The 18856-nt window shown below is 44.1% G+C and overlaps 1 protein-coding gene across 5 annotated transcripts in view; it reads left to right on the top strand.

Moving 5' to 3' along the window:
* LOC137618650 (zinc finger protein OZF-like) overlaps positions 1-18856 on the top strand; it is a 91672-nt gene that overhangs the window by 43214 nt on the left and 29602 nt on the right. For 2 of the 5 annotated variants that reach the window (XM_068348777.1, XM_068348778.1), the window contains exon 3: positions 3447-3581. The exons of 1 other annotated variant lie outside the window; for it this stretch is intronic. The gene's annotated coding sequence lies outside the window, so the exon portion shown is untranslated. Of the gene's footprint in view, positions 1-890; positions 1030-3446; positions 3582-18856 lie in introns of those variants that run through there. 2 more of the 5 variants (XM_068348779.1, XM_068348781.1) reach the window with 2 other exon arrangements.

The raw sequence follows: 18856 nt of genomic DNA, 5'->3' as shown, positions 1-18856 counted from the left end.
TTAACTATTCCAAATTATGAAAAAATATCTAGCTTTATTATCCACTTTTATTTATCAAACTTAAACTTTGATAAAATCTAAAGCAATTTTATTGAAAATTTCACTATGTTTTATCCAAATATTTTTTTTATTATTTTTACCATGTGTGCTTGCTATAAAGTCAGCTGATTTTTTATTTTACCAACTAACATATGCATTGTACCTTTAAATTATCGTGTTTTAAAGTAAACAGAGAATTACTGGCTTAGAATATATAATAATACGAAACTTTAAGATACATTTACTACATATCCTCTAGGATAAACATTTATTAGGGATAATTTTAAAGCTTACACAATTGGTATATTAAAGTATAAGCAAGTTAAAGTGGGCAATTTTAGTTATTTAACTGTCAATAGGAGTCCATAGCATCGAGGAGTCCATAAATTTTATTCAAGTTCCTACTGTGAAGAATATATAAGAAATATAACTTATTAAGATAAATATATCAGAAATACGTTGAAACTTAATATTAATAGTGTTTAAGAGATATATTCAATATTTATATGTGGTTTGATTATATTTTTTCTTTTGGCTTGTTGACAGGCTCTATAGGTCTCTCTATCATGGCGTCTGCTTCTAGGGAATTCTCCCCAAATTTGGAATATCTGGTATATTTGGGGACGAGTTTTTTTAATCAGTATGCTGCATTAACCCAAATCTTAGTGTTTATTGTTACATAAAAAATCTATGAAATCAATTAAATTGTATATTTTACCTATAAGATACAATAGTATAAATGAAATGTATTTTACGTTGCGCTGAAGAGTGCTAGGGGGAAATTCTCTTCTTTTTTGGGGGAAAGTTTGACAGTTCTTTCACAAATTGTCAGTTTGTTTAGGGAGTCTTCTAGAAATTCTAGGAAGTAATTCCGATTTCATTCTTCTCTGTATAACCATAACAAAATGACAGGTTATAACGTCTTTCTCAAATTACCTGCCAGTTAATTTCGTTGATTCTTCGTTACTTCATCCTTTATTGTGCTCAAAAGTAAGTTTATATTGCCAATGGATCTCTTTATTGTTGATTATAGTTACGGAATTACAAAGGTACAAGTTAATTATATGACATGACCGGCTGAAGCCCTTATGATGACCCCAAGCAACATTGGATTGATGGCGTCCATTGGTCCACAACAGCATCTGTGCCTAGTAATTACTTTTGCTCGATCATTTCATGCAATGTAAAGGCATAACTAACCGAGTGGTGGTTGCAAATTCACGAAATGGTCCATATTCAATTTTCACTTATTAGATTTCAATTGTATTTTTTGTGCCATATTGGTTTTATTGTAGTTTAGTACAATATTAATAATGACATTAGAAATTGCAAAATCTTATGTCCTCTCTAAATACAGTATTTTCAACCCCATGACCTACTGTAGGCAGCCACTGTAATGTGGATACAGACTTTAATAATGATATATATATATATATATATATATATATATATATATATATATATATATATATATATATATATATATATGTATATATATATATATATATATATATATATATATATATATATATATATATATATATATATATATATATATATATATATTGTTATTTAAAATTTTTGATTTTATTATAGTTACGGACAGAGTGAGCTTTTTTACTGACAGGTGTTTCCAATAGACATAGCCCATTTTCATTGAAAATGTCCCTTATTTTCACAGCAAACATAAACTCGATTACCTAAGAAACAATAAACAATGGGTTAGCGTGCGCAGCTCAGCATGTACCTCTTCAGTATGTGGGAACTTGGTGTTTTTCTTCCGCGAGCGCACGGCGGAGCAAAAGACATTAGACTTCAAAAAAAAAATATCCTTGTTCTTAGACGGTTCAATGTGTTTCGGGGTATATTTGTTGTTGAAATGAAGTTAAAATTCAGTGAAAACTCATTATTTACGTCAGACAAAACTTTTCTGTTCAAAACGCTGTTCTGTCTGTAACTATAATTTTACCAAGTTCTGTAAATTGTTCAGTATTTTTTAATATAGAACTATATATGGGGTGTGTTTGATAGGGGCCACCTGTATGTATGATGATGGCTAAGAATACGACAGTATAACGGGGTGTCCCGGGGGCCGTAATCCCCCCCATTAGGTAAGTAGGTAAGGACACAGCTTGTATATTAGGTTAAAGGGGGCGGGGAATTTAGGCTTGTTGGTGTCCATATTTAAGGCTCGGTGGAGGAATTGGCGCTGATATACAAAGGCTCCACTATATATTATTTTAGTTGCTTCTGCTTTGATAAATTAAATCGAGCAAGACTAGTATTTGAGACTTACTGTTCAAACAATACACGACCCTAATGTTTTATTATTAGTTTTGAGTTGGACGCTGATAGCTGCTGTTCTGTTCAGTCGACCATACAGCTATTTCGAAATGGCCGAATCTCTTGCATTTAAGAAGCCTCGGTCAATCCCCCAAACCTTGAAATTTCCTAAAACAGAAAAAAAAACCCAATCAAAATCAGCAGGTTAGATTCCTCCCTCCATTCTCGCTCTCCTCTTCACTTTAGGGACTATCTGAAATTTACTGGTTGATTTCAACATGTTTAATGGCTAACATTTCTATAACTTATTTTGATTGTATCATAACTGCAAAATACTCGGGCATCCATCATGTCAAATTACAAGAGAAACCATAGCAGATCAGCTACCAATTTTAAGTGTTTTAAATGTTTTTGATGGCGACAACTAGCTGAAACCGATCGTCTTTAATTATGGTAGTTGACTCTCCACAACTCAAAAACTTTTAAAATTAAAAGCAGATAATATATTTGTATCATCTTACATGAAAAGTAGCAGTAGAATTATTTTGGGGTTTAAAATACATCTTGGGCTACTGAAAAATATTATCTAAAAGTAGGCTACATAAGCTATTTGACTTTGCTCAGTGTGTTTAATATACCATTATCAAACTCAAGAGAAAACAGTTGTCCAAAAGTGACTTTTTAAAAATGCAGCTAAATTTGAGGTTAGGTTAGGCTTAGATTATCTTAGATTCTTGTCTTTCAACAGTTAATGCAAGATAGGCTGCCTTAATTCGAAAAATAACTTTCCCTAAATACAATTTGAATCAACGTTTTGTCAACATACTTGCGTTGACGTTTTTGCAGTGTAAATGATATAGCAATGCAGATAGAGAAAAACTGAAAACTGCATCAGTAGGATAAATTTTCCATACAGTTGCATGAACGACGGATCTTCGGCATGTTATGTTATAAGTGTCTTATCTAAGGGAGGTTGTACTATCTGTAGTAATGTTTTTCTATTACTCAAAAGGGGCACTTGAATTATTCTAACCAATTGCTAATCACCTACAAGAACTAACTATAAATGGTCATGCAAACCAATTTTTATCCTGGTGTTTCTTTTTCTTTTCTTTTTTCTCCAGAGGAATAAATCCTTTTCCGAGACATGACGGGAAGTCTGTGGTTGAAATAATCTTAACCACACATTGATCAAATAGATTTGCAGCTTTCTCAGGAGAGACGGTACAAGAATAACGGCCAAACTACAGTGGTGGATCGTGAGTAAATCTTATTGAACATTTTTGGGGAATATATAGTACATTTCTTCCTAAATATATTGGATAATTGGATAATTTTGTACTCAATTTGCCTATTTAGAAATTTTGCTTCTCTATTTTCTACTACTTGAATAGTATTTTGCTAAGTACTTGGGGGGGAGGGGGGCACTGATGGCATTGGGACCCCAAGCAGCCACTTAGTTTACCTATGCCTTGATCCATCCCTGGATCAGGATACATTATCAATCAGGTTTTATATATATTTGATGCTGAATAGACATTATTGGTAGCAATAGTTTCCCAGCTGACTGACTACACAAATTCATTTGCTCCTATATGAATGCAAACCTTCGTTCTTTATTAGTGTGTTCTATCAGAATTGCTGGAATTTTGACTTAAAATTTATGAGGTGTCAGTAATTATTGGCTGGTGACCTGGAACCCCCTCGTACAGTGTTGCTCACCCCATCACCGAGGATGAAGGAAGACAGTGAGATTACGAGCTACTTTGCTTTTACCCATGAGTGGGTTGCTATGTGCTCGACTGCTCCTAAGAGAGCACCACCTCTTCTGTTCACGATTATATTCTCTTACACTAGTGCAATCTCACTTGTCAGCAATCCTGACCCTTCTGTTCACGATTGCACGCTCGTACTTGAGTGCCACCGCATCTGATCACACCCAGCAATGGGAGCGCCTCCTCTCATGCTTGCAATGGATCACTCACTATCTCAGCTGTTTTTCAAGAACACTCCCCTGCCTGACCTCCACTTCTCATTCATGAAACTTATAGCATTCACATGCTCGCTCGCTACTATCTAGTCACGCACAAGTGCGCTCACCTGTTGGCATGCGATCTACTTTTCCCACGCAACCTTCAAGAATGCCGTGCTCATCTGAAAAGAGCTCACATTTGCCTTCTAGTAAGGCGAGAAACTTTATAAATCCTTGTTCCCAATGAATTTTGCGAGGCTAGAGATTTCTTAACGATAACATTTCTTCCCTGAAGATACACATTGGTATGTGATACAACTGCTTACACGCCGGCTACCTTTCCTCTCCTACTAGAATGAACATACACACTACCGGTAGTATTAAGGGCTTTGCCCTTCTCATCCTTTCATGCACATGTACCCTTTAGCTTTTAGGAGAATGAAGGGAAAAGATGCGTACCAAAAGTTGTTTCTTTTGGGAACACATTACACCATGTTTGTCAACTGTTGATCTCAACCAAATGCTACTGTATATTCTTTGGTGACTTGCATGCTCTTCCATTATACAATACAATAGAAGAGGGACCTAGGATCCTTCTCATCACTTGTAGAGGACTTGCATGCTCTTCCATTATACATTACAATAGAAAAGGGACCTAGGACCCTTCTCATTGCTTGAAAATCCTACGAGAGCTTACTGGCATGAACCCGAGGTTTCCTTGTGCCCTGCGGTTTTGTGATTTGAACCTAGGGGAACATTCGGATTTTTTGCTCTCTGCAAGACACGTTGCTTGCCTCGCCCTTGCTCTTCACGATTGGTATTTTTCCTTAGGATTAGCTGTTTGTTGCAATTGTAAAACTTATGTGATTAGAAACTCCACAATCATCTACCATAATTGAAAACTCTACTTGTCTCATAACTGGAATACAAGCCTACGCTATGTATTTAGTGGTATTACTTTCGGCGTAGCTGAAATGACGAGCCATTAAAATTTAACTACCCATACCGCAAGTTAGCGGGGGTGGGGGTAGCTTTCTATCGCTTCCACTCACGCACCGGTGATTTAGCTCACTTTACTTCTGACTCGGATGGTGTACTGTCGTTGCCGTTCCTCATCCATCACTGTTATTATTGGACTGCCATTAATTCTTTGTGTTTTTTCTTTTGTGTTAGTGTGTGTGTGTGTGTGTTGACTTCTGTGACCATGAGCACCTGCCCTGGACTCGATGGCCAGCCCTGCGGAACCTATATGTCAGCCGTGGAGACCAATCGCCACACCCTTTGTCCCGCTTGCAGAGGTCAACTGTGTGATAATAACAACCTTTGTAGTGAGTGTCAGAAGTGGTCTGCCTCCCAGTGGGAGAGGTTTGGGCAATGACGGAAGCTGAAGTCTAAGCGCGATATTTCTCTTACGAAGGTTCCTTCGAAGGGGGAAAACCCCAAGGCCTCTTCTTCTGCCTCCCAACCTTCTCTGAAGCTCCTACTCGTTCGTCCTCTTCCGAGAGACTATCGAGTAGTAGCGTAGACCCTCTTAATTGCTGCCAAGCCCAATCCTCAAGAAATGGTGTTGCTTCCCCTAGCAAAGCTGCCTCACCTCTCCCCCTGGGTGAGGCCTTGTCTATGTCTTCTGTTTTACAGGTATGGTCATCTTTGGGGCTTCTGGGTCTGCCCTCCAAGGACTCCTTGCTACAGCTCATCCTCCAGGGTGCAAGTGTGCAGCCATTGTCGTCGACTTTGGAGGTAGATCTTCTTGCGCTTGTCGACATCGTTGTGTCAGGAGTGTCTTCTGTGGTGTCTGCCGACGCCCCTGCTCCTCCAGACTCTCCAGCTGTTGCTGTCAACTTAATATCCCCAGTTCCTAATCATCCTTCAAGGGGAAACTTAGTCCTACGTGTTTCCTGCGAGTGTTTCTCTTCCCCGGGGAGTTCTCTCATAGAGACTCCTCTTCGGAGAAATCCTACTGCTTATGGTCAGCTTGCTTATCCAACAGCCTCTAAAGGGCATCTCCTTTGCAGAGCTTGCCCTCGACTCCGCCTTAGAGGTCATCCTTCACCACCGGTTAAAGGGTGCCTCTTCGGCACTTCATCTTCGCCATCGCAGCTGTCACCCGGAGAGGAGTCTCTGCTTTAGTCGTCTCCTGGCCCTCAACCTTCGCCCATTCCTGGACCTTTCGACAATGCTACTGCTAGTCCTTGGACTTCGGTCCTCGACTTCTGTAGATCATTCGCGATCTCCATCGGTGGATGTTCGCCATTCCAAAGGGCACATCCCTGTTCCTGTGCATCCTACCAGCCAACCTACCATCACCGTTCCTGTCTCCAGTTCAGCCTCCTGAGGCCTAACCTAAGCATGCAGCTGCGTGCCAATGCTCTTCAGCTCACCAGCGCCCTGCAGTGCACCAGCACTCACCAACATCTTGTCAGCGCAAGTCTGCTCTGTTATGCTTTACAGAGCGCCTTGCTTTTCAGCTCGTCAGCGCTCTACAACGCTTCAGCGGCCTTAAGACAAACAGCCTTTATCTGCTCGCCCTCAGCACCTTCCAGCGCAACCTCGATAAAGAGAGCAACATTTGCCAGCTCGGCAGCACTCACCAGCCAACCTACGATCGCCGGTGCAGCAGAGCTGGCCGAAACCTCAGCGAGCGCGCAACTTCGGTCTCCGGCTCTCCTATATGACATCTAGAATGCTCTCCTGTGTGCCAGCGATCTCCAGCGCGCCAGCGTTCTCCTGCGCGCCAGCACTCTCGCTCGCACACCAGCACTCTTGCCCGCACGCCAGCACACTCCACTGCCAAAGCTTACAGCTGCTCTCCAGCAACCTCAAGCGCAGCGTCGTACTACGCTCCCGCACTCTCGTGCAGCCGGAGGGGACTGCACTCCGACTGCACAACACCCTGCGCACAGTCTTTCTACGCGCTCATGCTCTCCTACACTTTCTAAAGAAGCTGCTCAGTGCTTTACTGCATGCTAACGCTCTCTGGCACACCAACGCTCTCTTGTGCACTTACACTCACCAATGCACCAGCGCTCGCCAATGCGCCAGCGCTCACCTGCGCATTCGTGCATTGACTAGCAATAGGAACATCACATTGACGGGTCACCATCGCCTCGATCCCCTCCCCGCAAACGCCTTTTAGCGCGTCCGGCGGAGAAAGGGGATCGGGCCTCTACAGAAGGGTTCAGGATTCCGAAACTGCTTCCTCAGAGACTCGTTGTAGGGAACCTTCAGTCCATTTCCTCTTAAGGGATCTGTCTGACAGTGCGTCAGTCAGTAAACAGCCATAGTTCAGTGCTGTGGTCAGGGCAGTGGTACAGGCCTTCAATCCAGCTCTGTCTGCCCACTCTTCGGAGCATCCTACAGTTACAGCTGACCCTCTGCAAGGAACTATGACTTCTCCCCTGAAGAGGAAAAGAGGAGTCTCAGATTCAGCCACTTCTTCGAGGGTAAAGCTGACTGCGGTTACACCATCAAGGCCAGCTCCTCTTGCATCTTCCTCTAGATAGTGTCCTACCTTATCAGCCTAGGGAATTGCGTGAAGAAAGGCCCTCATCCCTTCCACCTTTGGATGAAGCCTCCCCTCACTCGGAGAGTTCCCCACCACCAACGGAAATCAGGAGGGACACATCTTCTCGGCCTTTGATGCTGGAGTCCTATGTTCTTCCTCAGAAGGAGTCCAAGGACTCCAAGACTCTTCCAAAGTCCTCATTTAGGACTTCTAATTCTACAGAAACAGCCTATAGCTCGAGTGATGTCCGTGACCCACCCAAAGAAGAGCTCATGGTGATGGAAGAGGGAGACTTTGCTGCAAGTCCAACATTGGAGAGCAAAAATAGGCATAAAATGCATGCTGGTAGGTTCTGACTCTCATAAGGGTTCTCGATAGGTTTCCCAACCCAGAGATACCGCCACGGGAAAGCAAGGACACGGTCTTATACTGTTTCTTTGGCACCTAGAAACCCTCAAAGACCAGTGCAGTCTGGCCCTGGTCTCAAGGGCTGAAGGGTGCCAAGGCTAAGATTGCCCTAAAACTCTTTGAACATGCCTCCTCCCAACGTTCAGTCTCTACCAAAAAGCTTCTCCCACCTCCTCATGTCCAACAGAGGTATTTTGAGATTCTGGAGGAGCTTCGTCCAGCTCTACCTCTCCATCACTCCTTGGAAGAGTTCACCAAGGGTCTCTCTAGAGAGAGACTCTGATCGACAGGTCTCATTCAAGGCAACCAAATTCCTTAACCAGGAGAAGGTCACTGAGTACGACATGCAAGTTATTTCGTGGCTTGATGTCTGGTTAGGGACCTTGGGAATCCTGGTACAAGCTGAACATTTCTCCAAGGAACGTACCAGGAAAGCAGTGGCGGCTTTCCTGCTCTCAGGTATTCGCACATTCGAGTTTCTCGCCCACAATTTTCAAACATTTGAGCTAATACTATCTTGAAACATCGGGACGCGATGTCTCAGAGGTTCCACCAACAAGTCCCAAATGCCGAGACCACTAGGCTCAGATATTCCTCACTAGAGGGAGCCTATCTGTTCGAGCCTAAGGACATGGAACATGCTGCTGAGAGATGGAGGAAGTCCCATCAGGACTCCCTCCTCCATAGGGCTTTGACTTCCAAGCCTTATAAACCACCATTTCCTTAGCAGTCCCATCCAGCTAAGACTAGAACGAACAAGACAGCAGCGAAGACCATTGTGTCTAAAAAGCCTTTTCCTGCCAAGGAGAGGAAAAGCACCAAGATCTCCAGGGGAGGAAAATATCCTAGAGGGAATGGCTGAGCCTGTAAACGCTAGGATAGGCACTACCCCCGCTTGTCCACCAGTAAGGGGATGCCTAAAACGTTGCTAAGACTGGTGGAAGCAACTTGGGGCTGAACAATTCAGTGTCAATAGACTCCTTTGCCATGGGATCAACAAAGGGGCTGGCCCATCGGGTAGAAGTCCCGGACCCTGTTGAAGAAGCGAGGTCCTCAATGGGTCCCCAGGCTTCAGTCAACTTTTTTTTGTGATAAAGGTTTCAGGGTGTTGGAGACCAGACATCGACCTCTCAGCTCTGAACAAGTTTTTCAAGCAAACCCCGTTCAGCATGGAGACTGCAGACATGGTCAGACTAGCGTTAAGATCACAGGACTTCATGTGCACACTGGACATGAAGGACGCGTTCTTCCTGATCCCAATCCATCCGTCTTCAAGGAAGTACTTAGGATTCAGCCTAGACAACAGGGAATACCAGTTTAAGGTACTGTGTTTCAGTCTCTCCACAGCACCTCAAGTCTTCTCCAGAGTGTTTGCCCTAGTGTCATCTTGGGCACACAGGATTGGCATCCGTCTCCTTCGTTATCTGGACTACTGTCTAATCCTAGCAGACATGGTGTCAACCCTTCTTCAACATCAAAACAAACTTCTGAGGCTTTGCAAAGATCTGGGGATCATGGTAAACCTAGAGAAGTCCTCCCTGTTTCCTACACAAACACTGGTATACCTATGCATGATAAAAGAAACCAATCTACACAAAGCCTTTCCATCAGACGACAGAATAGCAAAGCTGAGAAAGGTTGCAAGACCCTTTCTCAGACGAGAAGAACTTCCAGCCCAGATGTGGTTAGATCTCCTCGGTCACTGTCTATTCTCCGGACATTCGGATCCCCATGGGATCAGCGGAACAGACGGACCTTGAATGTTGGGGGGCCGACAAGAATCTATGAAAGGGAGTGGATCTTCTCCTCCTCCCCCCAGATTTGATGCTGTTCTCAGACGCTTCCAAAAAAAAAAAAAAAAAAGGTGAGGCGCCCACGTGCTGCACCACACGACCTCAGGCATCTAGTTGGTGTCAGAAGAGTACCTCCACATAAATCTCCTAGAGATGAAGGCTGTCTTTCTGGCTCTCCTACAGTTCCAACGGTTCCTAGTGGGCCACTCGGTGGTGGTGATGAGCGACTAAAAGCAAGGAAGTACCTTTTTGCAGCCCCTATCACATCTAGCAGTAAAGATATTGAGATGGGCCGAGATTCACTCGATATCACTATCGGCATGCTTTATTCCAGGCAAGAGGAATGTGCTCGCTGAAAACCTGAGCAGAGCACCTCAGATAGCGAGTACCGAGTGGTCTTTGAATCATCTAGTAGCCAACAAAGTTCTGACTTTGTGGGGTTCTCCAACAGTGGATCTCTTTGCAATGGCCCTAAACTTCAGGCTCCCATTGTACTGCTCCCCAGTCCCAGACCCCAAGGCTCTCTGGCAATATGCATTCCAACAATGGTGGGACAACACCTACGTTTACGCCTTTCCCCCATTTTGTCTGTTGAGGAGGGTACTCAACAAAGCTAGAGCATCGGTCAACCTCTTGATGACCCTCATAGCTCAGCTATGGCATCATGCAGAATTGTTTACAGACTTTCTGCAACACCTGACAGTCTCAAAGAGAACTTCCTCCACAACATCATAAACTCAAACAACCACGTGCCAGCATATTCCCCAAAGACGTAGCTTTGCGACGACTTCACGCCTGGAGATAATCCAGCATTTCCTCTCTGAGATGTTTCCACAACAAGTTGCAAGCAGGGTGTCTAGATACCTGCGAAAGTCATCAGCAGCAGTCTACCAGGCAAAGTGGAAGGTCTTCTGTGGTTGGTATCGTGAAATGGGTATCTCTCCACTCGATGCTACTATTCCAGCAATAACGGAGATTTTCACGTATTTGCAAGAAGAAATGTGCCTGTCAGTCTCAGAGGTATAAGGCTATCGCTTAGCCTTAAACCTCGCCTTTAGACTGAATGGAATGGACATTTCCTCATCGCTAGAACTTTCCTTACTCATACGGAGTAATTAACTTACCTGTCCTCAGTCTGATGTTAGACCTCCCCCATGGAAACGTGGTTCGAGTTCTCAGGTCTCTTAAGAGACCTCCCTATGAACCATTACTCCAGGCAACAGATAGCCGCCTAACTTGTACGATGGTGTTCCTGCTAGCTTTGGCTTCGGCCAAGCAAGTCGGTGAACTTAGTGGTCTCTCAAACGACATCGCCCATTCAAGGTGATGGGGAGACGTAACGTTCAGCTTCGTCCCTGAGTTTATTGCTAAGAATCAGAACCTAGGAGTAGCGGATCCTCGATTTGACTACTTCAAATTTCGAGTCTTCGTTCTGTAACAGATAATCATCTCTTACTCTACCCAGTGAGGAGTTTGAGGCTGTACCTCAAGAAAACAACAGAAGCCTGTCTTCGTGTGCTTGCACTCTTCATCAGCACAGGACAATGCACTGAATCCAAACCCTCCTCCTTGACGTCGCCCCAGAGATCATGATGTCAGGGGTGTAGCTACGTCCCTGGCATTCAAGAGAAACTTCTCAGTGACGCAGGTTCTTCAAGCTGGGGTGTGGAAACATCAAACTACGTTCACATCCCACTACCTGCAAGACCTGACACACAGGAGACTCGATACGTTTCCTATCGGTCCTGTGGTGGCTGCACAACGTCAAGCTCCTTATTGGACAAGTAGCAGAAGGTTGAGGGCATTGTTACCAGGTTTTAGTCTGCGTGAATGAAAAGGTTTGACTGGCTCTTATTCTTTTCTTCATCCTCCCCTTTCTTTGGGAAAGCTGCATCCTGGGTTCTCTGCACAAGCCAACTTCAAACCACTGCAGGTAACCCATACTTTCTTGTGTACCTAGTATTAAGACTATTACTGTTGCGTCCCCATACCCTAGCGAGGTGGTATTGGGAAAGTCTTGGTTACAACAGTTTTTCCTTCCAAAGGCTAATGAATAACTTTAACTGGACGGTCACACTTCTATATATCTCAACACACAGCTTGCTTAGCGAGGTGCAGGGACTTCTTATTGTTGAGTACTGACATACTCAGATAAGGAGCCCACGGGTAAAGCCAAAAGCCTGATTGGCTGGGACGTTCACCTTTCCTAATGGGGGAGTCATCCCTAATAAATAGCATGGTTTTTATTCCAGTTATGGAACAAATGACAAATTCGTATGTAATTTGTATTTTTCCTAACGATACAAACCTTAGCTATTTATACAAACTTATCCGCCAGCCCTATCCACCTTAAAGTCCTACCTCCAAGCAAAGTGAGCTAAATCACAGGTGTGTGAGTGGGAGCAGTAGCAAGTTACCTTCCCATAACCCCAGCTAACTAGCGGTGTGGGTAGTTAACCCTCGTTAAACTTTAAATAATGGCTTGTCATTTCAGCTACGCCAAAAGTAATACCCCCAATAAATAGCTAATGTTTGTATCGTTAGGAAATATACAAATTACATATGAATTTGTCATTTTGCTGCTGTAAATGTTTTTAGAATATTTTATTTTAATTTTTCATTACTTAAATCGTTTATTTATTTCCTTATTTCCTTTCATCACTGGGCTATTTTTCCCTGTTGGAACCCTTGGGCTTATAGCATCTTATTTTCCAACTAGGGTTGTAGCTTATCTAGTAATAATAATAACGTAGATAGCTAAAACTCAGAATTAAGTGCATGAAAGTGATTTGTTCCGGCACTGTATACAAACCGTATGCTCTTTACATAGGAGTATTATTTTGGTGCTAGCCTAAAACCTGCCGTTAAAGCTTTTGCAAGGTGTAACTACCCTCCGCCAGTTAACGGAGGGCGGTAGCAGTGGTAGACTCACCTCCCTGTTCACATCAGAACTAGTAAACAACCGTCACTTTTTTAGTTCGGCTTAGTTGGATATAGAAATTGTAAAATAAAGATTTTTAAATAACTAGTCTAATAGCAAAAAATCTCCTTTTTATTCTTTTTTCAGGTGTGGCTGCCTATGATATCTTTAAGTATGCAGGTTTTTCCCAGCAATGAAGGATGCTGTTGTGGTACTTTCATGTTGGCAGAGGAGATGGATCCTCACTGTGTCTGTCCTGCGTGTAGGGGTTACTCTTGCAAACAGGAGTCTACTTACCAAGTCTGTCGATAGTGGTTGCCCTGTTATTGGTTGACGTTTAGCAGGGGACGGAAGAAGGCAAAAAGGGATCCTTAACTTAAAGGTCAGCCTCGAAGGGGAAGAATCCTCGCCATTAATCTCTGTCGACTCGACCTCTCCATGATGATTCTCGCTTGACTTGCCCTGGGAGTTGGATGAGTACGGTGTTACTCATGTGATTCCGGGACAACCTTACGTGTCGGGGGCCTCCGTTGTTTCCCCCTAGCAAAGTAGCACTGCCTGCCACCATAAACGAGTCTCTCTCTCTGTCAATGCAATTCATCTGCTTTGGCCATCCTTGGAGTTCACGGGTTCCCCTTGCAAACAAAGGTTGCAGCAAGTCTTGTGGATAGGTACGCAATGGGAGCGGACATCTTCCTCAGGGATTGATTCCGATTTTCCCCCATGAGACTCCAGAGGTCAAGGACTGAAATATTCTTGCTCGTACTCGTCCGTCTTAACTTCAGATTCTGCTTGACCTGACATTCTCTCTGCTTTGTCGGGGAGGTGAGAGCAGTTGCTGACAAGCACTCCTCGGAGTGACTAGTTGGCAGATCCCTTTGGGAGTGAACCCGGGGACAAACTTCGGCTACGTCCTAAGGGCGGTTCAAGGAGTATATCTTCTGGCTGAGTTTGCTCAGCTGGAAGGGAGACTGAGTGACCTGCCTGGAGGTTCGCCTCCAGGTCTTGGACAACCTTCCCATCTGAGGGAGGGTTGTTCTCCACCAGGTGTTGGGCAATCTTTCCTTTTGAGGGAAAGCTCCCCTTCCCCAGCTCGTTGTGAGATTTGCCGTCGGAGGCAAAAGTGGTTAATCATCCCTCTTGTCCAGAGGAGCTATGGTTTTCTCCTGAGAAGTTTCCCTCCAGGGTTTCCACTGAAAGGTTTGGATTCATCTATGCCCTTCAATAGTCCATTAGAGCACAGCTTTTCAGAGCTGTACGATGATGGTTGGAGGCAATTGCCTGCGATCCCTCTCCCTTGTTGTCGTGTCTGCAGGGCACAGCGTAGCACTAAGCAAGGCCAATCTCCTGAGCTTGCGCCTTTGTTTTCTCCTTTTCACAAGGAAGAACCTGCTTCACTGTCTTCACCCAAGCGCTCAGCAATAGCCTGCCCTCCATGACACGCTAGCAAGTTGGCGCTTTGACCAACTTCTAGTGGACGAGTTTTGCGCTGGGTTACACACCCTACCACCTAATGAGGTGGGAGGATGAGCTCATATGCTTGAAGAAGGTGTGCATGCTACGTCTGCTACATGCATTGCTCTCTTTGGCAAGTGTTCCCATCTGGACTCACGTGTGCAAGAAAAATCTTCCAGAGCAAAGGCCAGTTCTACCTTGCTGGTGCGTGCCATAGTGTGCAGATAGATGAGCGCACACAGGTAGACTGCCTCTTACCTCTGCAAACTGAGAAGGATGCGCGCTCAAGCGTACCTTATCAGCTTTTGCCTTGCTAGCTCTCTCCTTATACTCTGTCTAATTTGTGGTAGGAACAGTGAGTTCCCCTGCAAAGGAGGGTAGATTATCCTTTACAGGCTGATCATTCATAAGGACATGTTGATGGCGCTCACCTCTGTAGGGAAGACAAGCAGAAGAATGTACATGATCTGACATCTCAGCTCCTCCTTTTCCTTGGCAATCCACTTAAGCCAAGGAAGCAGGCGCATGGGGCTCATTCAGGAACAAATGCCATTCTGGAAAGATTTCCCTTGCTTTCTGCACTTTGTCCAGACAGTGAAGCAGGCAGTCTCTTGACCAACTGTTTGTTCCCCGAAAATTCCTTCCCCGGGTGTTTCTATCATCCTGCTAGAGTCCTCCAATAGGAGTGACTTTCCATCTGATCCCAGATGCAGTAGCGAGGTTAGGCAGCCACCCCCTCCCCCCCATCCCCAGTCTGAAGACCAAGCTACGTACTAGTCAGTACCTGATATGGGAGAGGCTGAAGTTAATTCTGATTGTGCCACAGAAGAGGGAAAGGAATCAGAGGGCAAACACTCCCCTGCTGGGTGATCTCGCCCCTTGAACAGGGGTAGGCTGACCGCCCTCTTTCTGCAAGTCCTGTCCTTCATAAGGAGGATTAACAGTATAGGGGAGCCTGATCAGGTCCCTGCAGAGGGCAAGTACACATTCCTATAAGCCGAGACCCACTAAAACTTAAGTAGCCTTACCGCGGTTAAGGGGAATGAAGGTGGCAAAGTAGAGGGCCTACACCCAAGTGGCCGGAACCTCGGTGCCTCTGATATGTGAATTTCTCTTGGTTACTTCCTTCTCCATACATCCGGCAGTGGAAGTAATTTCAGATGGTAGAGGATAATATATATCCTCTACCAATAGATCCAGCAATCTTGGCTCTAATTCATAACTTTTCTTTGGCCAAACTGGTAACCTTGCCAATACACTTCTCTGTGGGAGACATCACCAACATGGAAAGTGGTTCTTTGCAATCAGTTTCATGGTTGGATTACCGATTAAAACGGTAGGTTATCTCATGAAGAACGAAGACTTCTCCATCCTTCAGAGGAAGGAAGCGTTGTTGGCCTTCCTCCTCTTGGGGTCTAGGATTCTTGAGTTTCTAACCAAGAACTTCGTCAACCAGTGGGTAAATTGGGTTTTGAGGTGCCACAATGAGGTACTTGCAAAATTCCAGCAGCAGGTACCAAAGAGAGAAGTGACTAGGTTGCACAATTTCACTTTGAGTGATTCCCTATTTAACGTGGAGGACATCGAGGCTGTTGCCAAGAGATGGAGGAAGGCAAGCCAGGACTGACTCCTCCATAGGTCAGAGACCTCATGTTCCCACTGAGCAGTACCTCCACCACAGAGATCTTCTCCGGATAAGGCTCATGGGTTGAAGAGGAGCTCCCAGGTGAAGCAGGCAGCGCAGACTCAAGCCCTCAAACAGCCCCTTCAACATAGGGGCTTGAGGAGAGGCAAGGAGGTAAGAGAAGTAGACGCGGATGATCACGCTAAAGATGTCATTCCCCAGTCAATCTACTGGTAGGAGTATGCCTGAAGAGCAGATGGTAGAGATGGATGTTCCACAGAGCTGAACTTTGGTCAGTTTCCATACTAATAGAGGGATGCATGGTCCTATTCACGAGCTCTCACCCTCTTCTGGCCCGCTATGCAACGATGTCAAATTCCTACGTGAGTGGGTCCTTGAAGGAACAGGCCCTTTGGGGCAAAGTCTAGACCATGCTAGGGAAGGATACTCTCCAAGAGGTTCTGGAAGGGTTTCCAGGCTTCTACAGTTGCTTATTTTATGTAGAAAAAGCATAGTGAGGCTGGAGACCAATCATCAATCTCTCGATCATGAACGAGTTTGTACATCAGACCTCGTTAATGATGGAGAAGGCCCAGATGGTCAGACCAAAGGACTTCATGATTTTGTTAGACCTCAAGGATGTGTATGTGTAGATCTACATGCTTCCATCCTCAAGTAAGTACCTAAGATTCACATTAGGAGGAAAGAAATACCAGTTCAAGGTTCTGTGTTTCAGCCTGTCCATAGCACCTGTGGTATTCATGCAGATCTTCACCCTAGTGTCCACCTGGGTACACAAGAATGGCATTCATCTCCTTCGGTTCGGTATCTAGATGATTGGCTGATTCTGGGAGACTCGAGGGAGTCCCTTCTTCATCAAGATAGTCCTCTTAACAAGAGAATGCCTTAATGAAGTTATTGGGCTTCAGCAGGGCATATCATTCCCATGCTGAAGCCTGGTGACGGGTAAGAGACCTCTTGAACTGGGAAATTTTTTACCTTATTTTGACTCTATATTTCTCTCATCCCATTTCTATTACTTATAATTGCTACATTCTCCATCATATTTATCCATTATCTCCAACCTTGCTGTCAAAACTCTTTCCCATTTCCCGTCCAGATTTTTTCGGGGGCATAGTATCCAGGACTGGAATTGTTTTTTCAAAATCAATTGTTGGAGCTGTGGTGGTCTTACTAACTACCCAATATTGATTGGACACAAAGGAGTGTCAGGGTTCCCATACTGCCACGCAGAACTATCTTCGAACAAAAAACTTGGACTTCAGATTCCAGGGGTTGACCGGTTTTGTAGAGATAGGACTCTCGGCATTCTGTGTGGTTTGCCTGCCACTATGATTAAAATGGGATGACTCTAATCTTGAAATGCTCTCAGTCCCATCAAGTGGGTTTAGCATGCACTTGAGTCACTCTAATCATAGAGGTACCATCCATTTGTGGTAGGATAGGGAGTGGATATTAGGGAAGCAGCTCTTGCAGGTGTCATTTGTGGAAGAATTAATTCCATTATAGGTTAATGGGGTCCTCTTTGGGATTTGAGTCAGTCTTATCATTTCTTCTCTTATACTTGATTTTTTTCAGTACTAGTATTACCTCTTCCCTCCCCCTAAAGAAAAATTGAGTAAACTTAATATTCCCCATACCCCTGGATCAGGTGGCGAACCGCAGATACCATTGACAACCTCTGCTAATTGAAATAATGAAATTCTGTTGATGACCTGAGAGCAAAATAGGAACCATCTACCAATGTTTCAGAACTAAGTAAGTCGGGTAACACGAGGAAACTTTAAATCCTTCATGTTACCCAAATACCAATAGATACTGATTATGATAAGCTATATAAAGCATTTAATTGTTATGTGTTGATAAAAGAAATGACAATGAAACTTGGAAATGAAAAATAGCATTCAAGGATATCTTATAATAATCATTGAGAAACATTTAATGTAATACTTTATGTATCAAAAATGATATTAGAATTAATAACTTGATTTCAAGGGTACCTTTGTGATAAGATAACAAATGATTTAGATGTGTATAGACCTGCTGACTGGTTTGAAAAAGAGGTTGATTTAATGATGACTTCCCAGGGAAAGCCAAAACCACCGATATGGCTTGTTGGCGAGTCTGAAGGGAGTACTGTGAATTATTTAAGGATTTGCAAACTAATTCAGAAAAAGGTAGGATCATTACACCGGGTGATACAGGGTGACAAAAAAAAAAAAAAAAAAGGTCATCACCAGAAAACTAATAACTTCCAAAATATTTTTTAGATTGACACAAAACTTTAGCTATATTAGGTCAAGCCTGTGTAGCAGACATCTCCAAAGTTTGGAGTCTGTACAACAAACACTCTTTGTTTCACTGGCTCTCCAAAATGTGCTCCAAATGAGCTCCCCGGTGATGCAGGCACATTTGGATCCAGCCAGACAAATTCTTGATGACCCTCCTGCATTGCTCCCTCGGGATCACTCTTATTGCTGCTTTGATTGCTGCTTTCAGGTCAGGGATAGTCTGGGGGTTGTTTCCATATACCCTGTCCTTAAGGTATTCCCAGAGATAAAGATCGGCGGGGTTCAGGTCCGGTGAATACGGTGACCACTCGGGATCACACCTGCGGCTGATCAGTCGGTCAGGGCAACGCGCTGAAGCCATGCCAATGATTCGTTTGAAGTGTGAGGGGTGGCACCATCCTGCTGGAACCTATGGAGGACCCTGACTACTCCTCTCTGTCGACCAAGTGCTGTCCAGAACTTGCCAAGCACCTGGACATATCGCTCGGTGTTGATTGTCACAGACCGCTCGTTGTCGTCCTCGAACTAGGATGGTCCAATGATGC

Source organism: Palaemon carinicauda, chromosome 25, assembly GCF_036898095.1.
Source record: "Palaemon carinicauda isolate YSFRI2023 chromosome 25, ASM3689809v2, whole genome shotgun sequence".
In the NCBI taxonomy this organism is placed as follows: domain Eukaryota; kingdom Metazoa; phylum Arthropoda; class Malacostraca; order Decapoda; family Palaemonidae; genus Palaemon; species Palaemon carinicauda.
The sequence above is the reverse complement of the archived record's forward strand: the minus strand, read 5'-3'. Positions and strand labels throughout refer to the sequence as shown.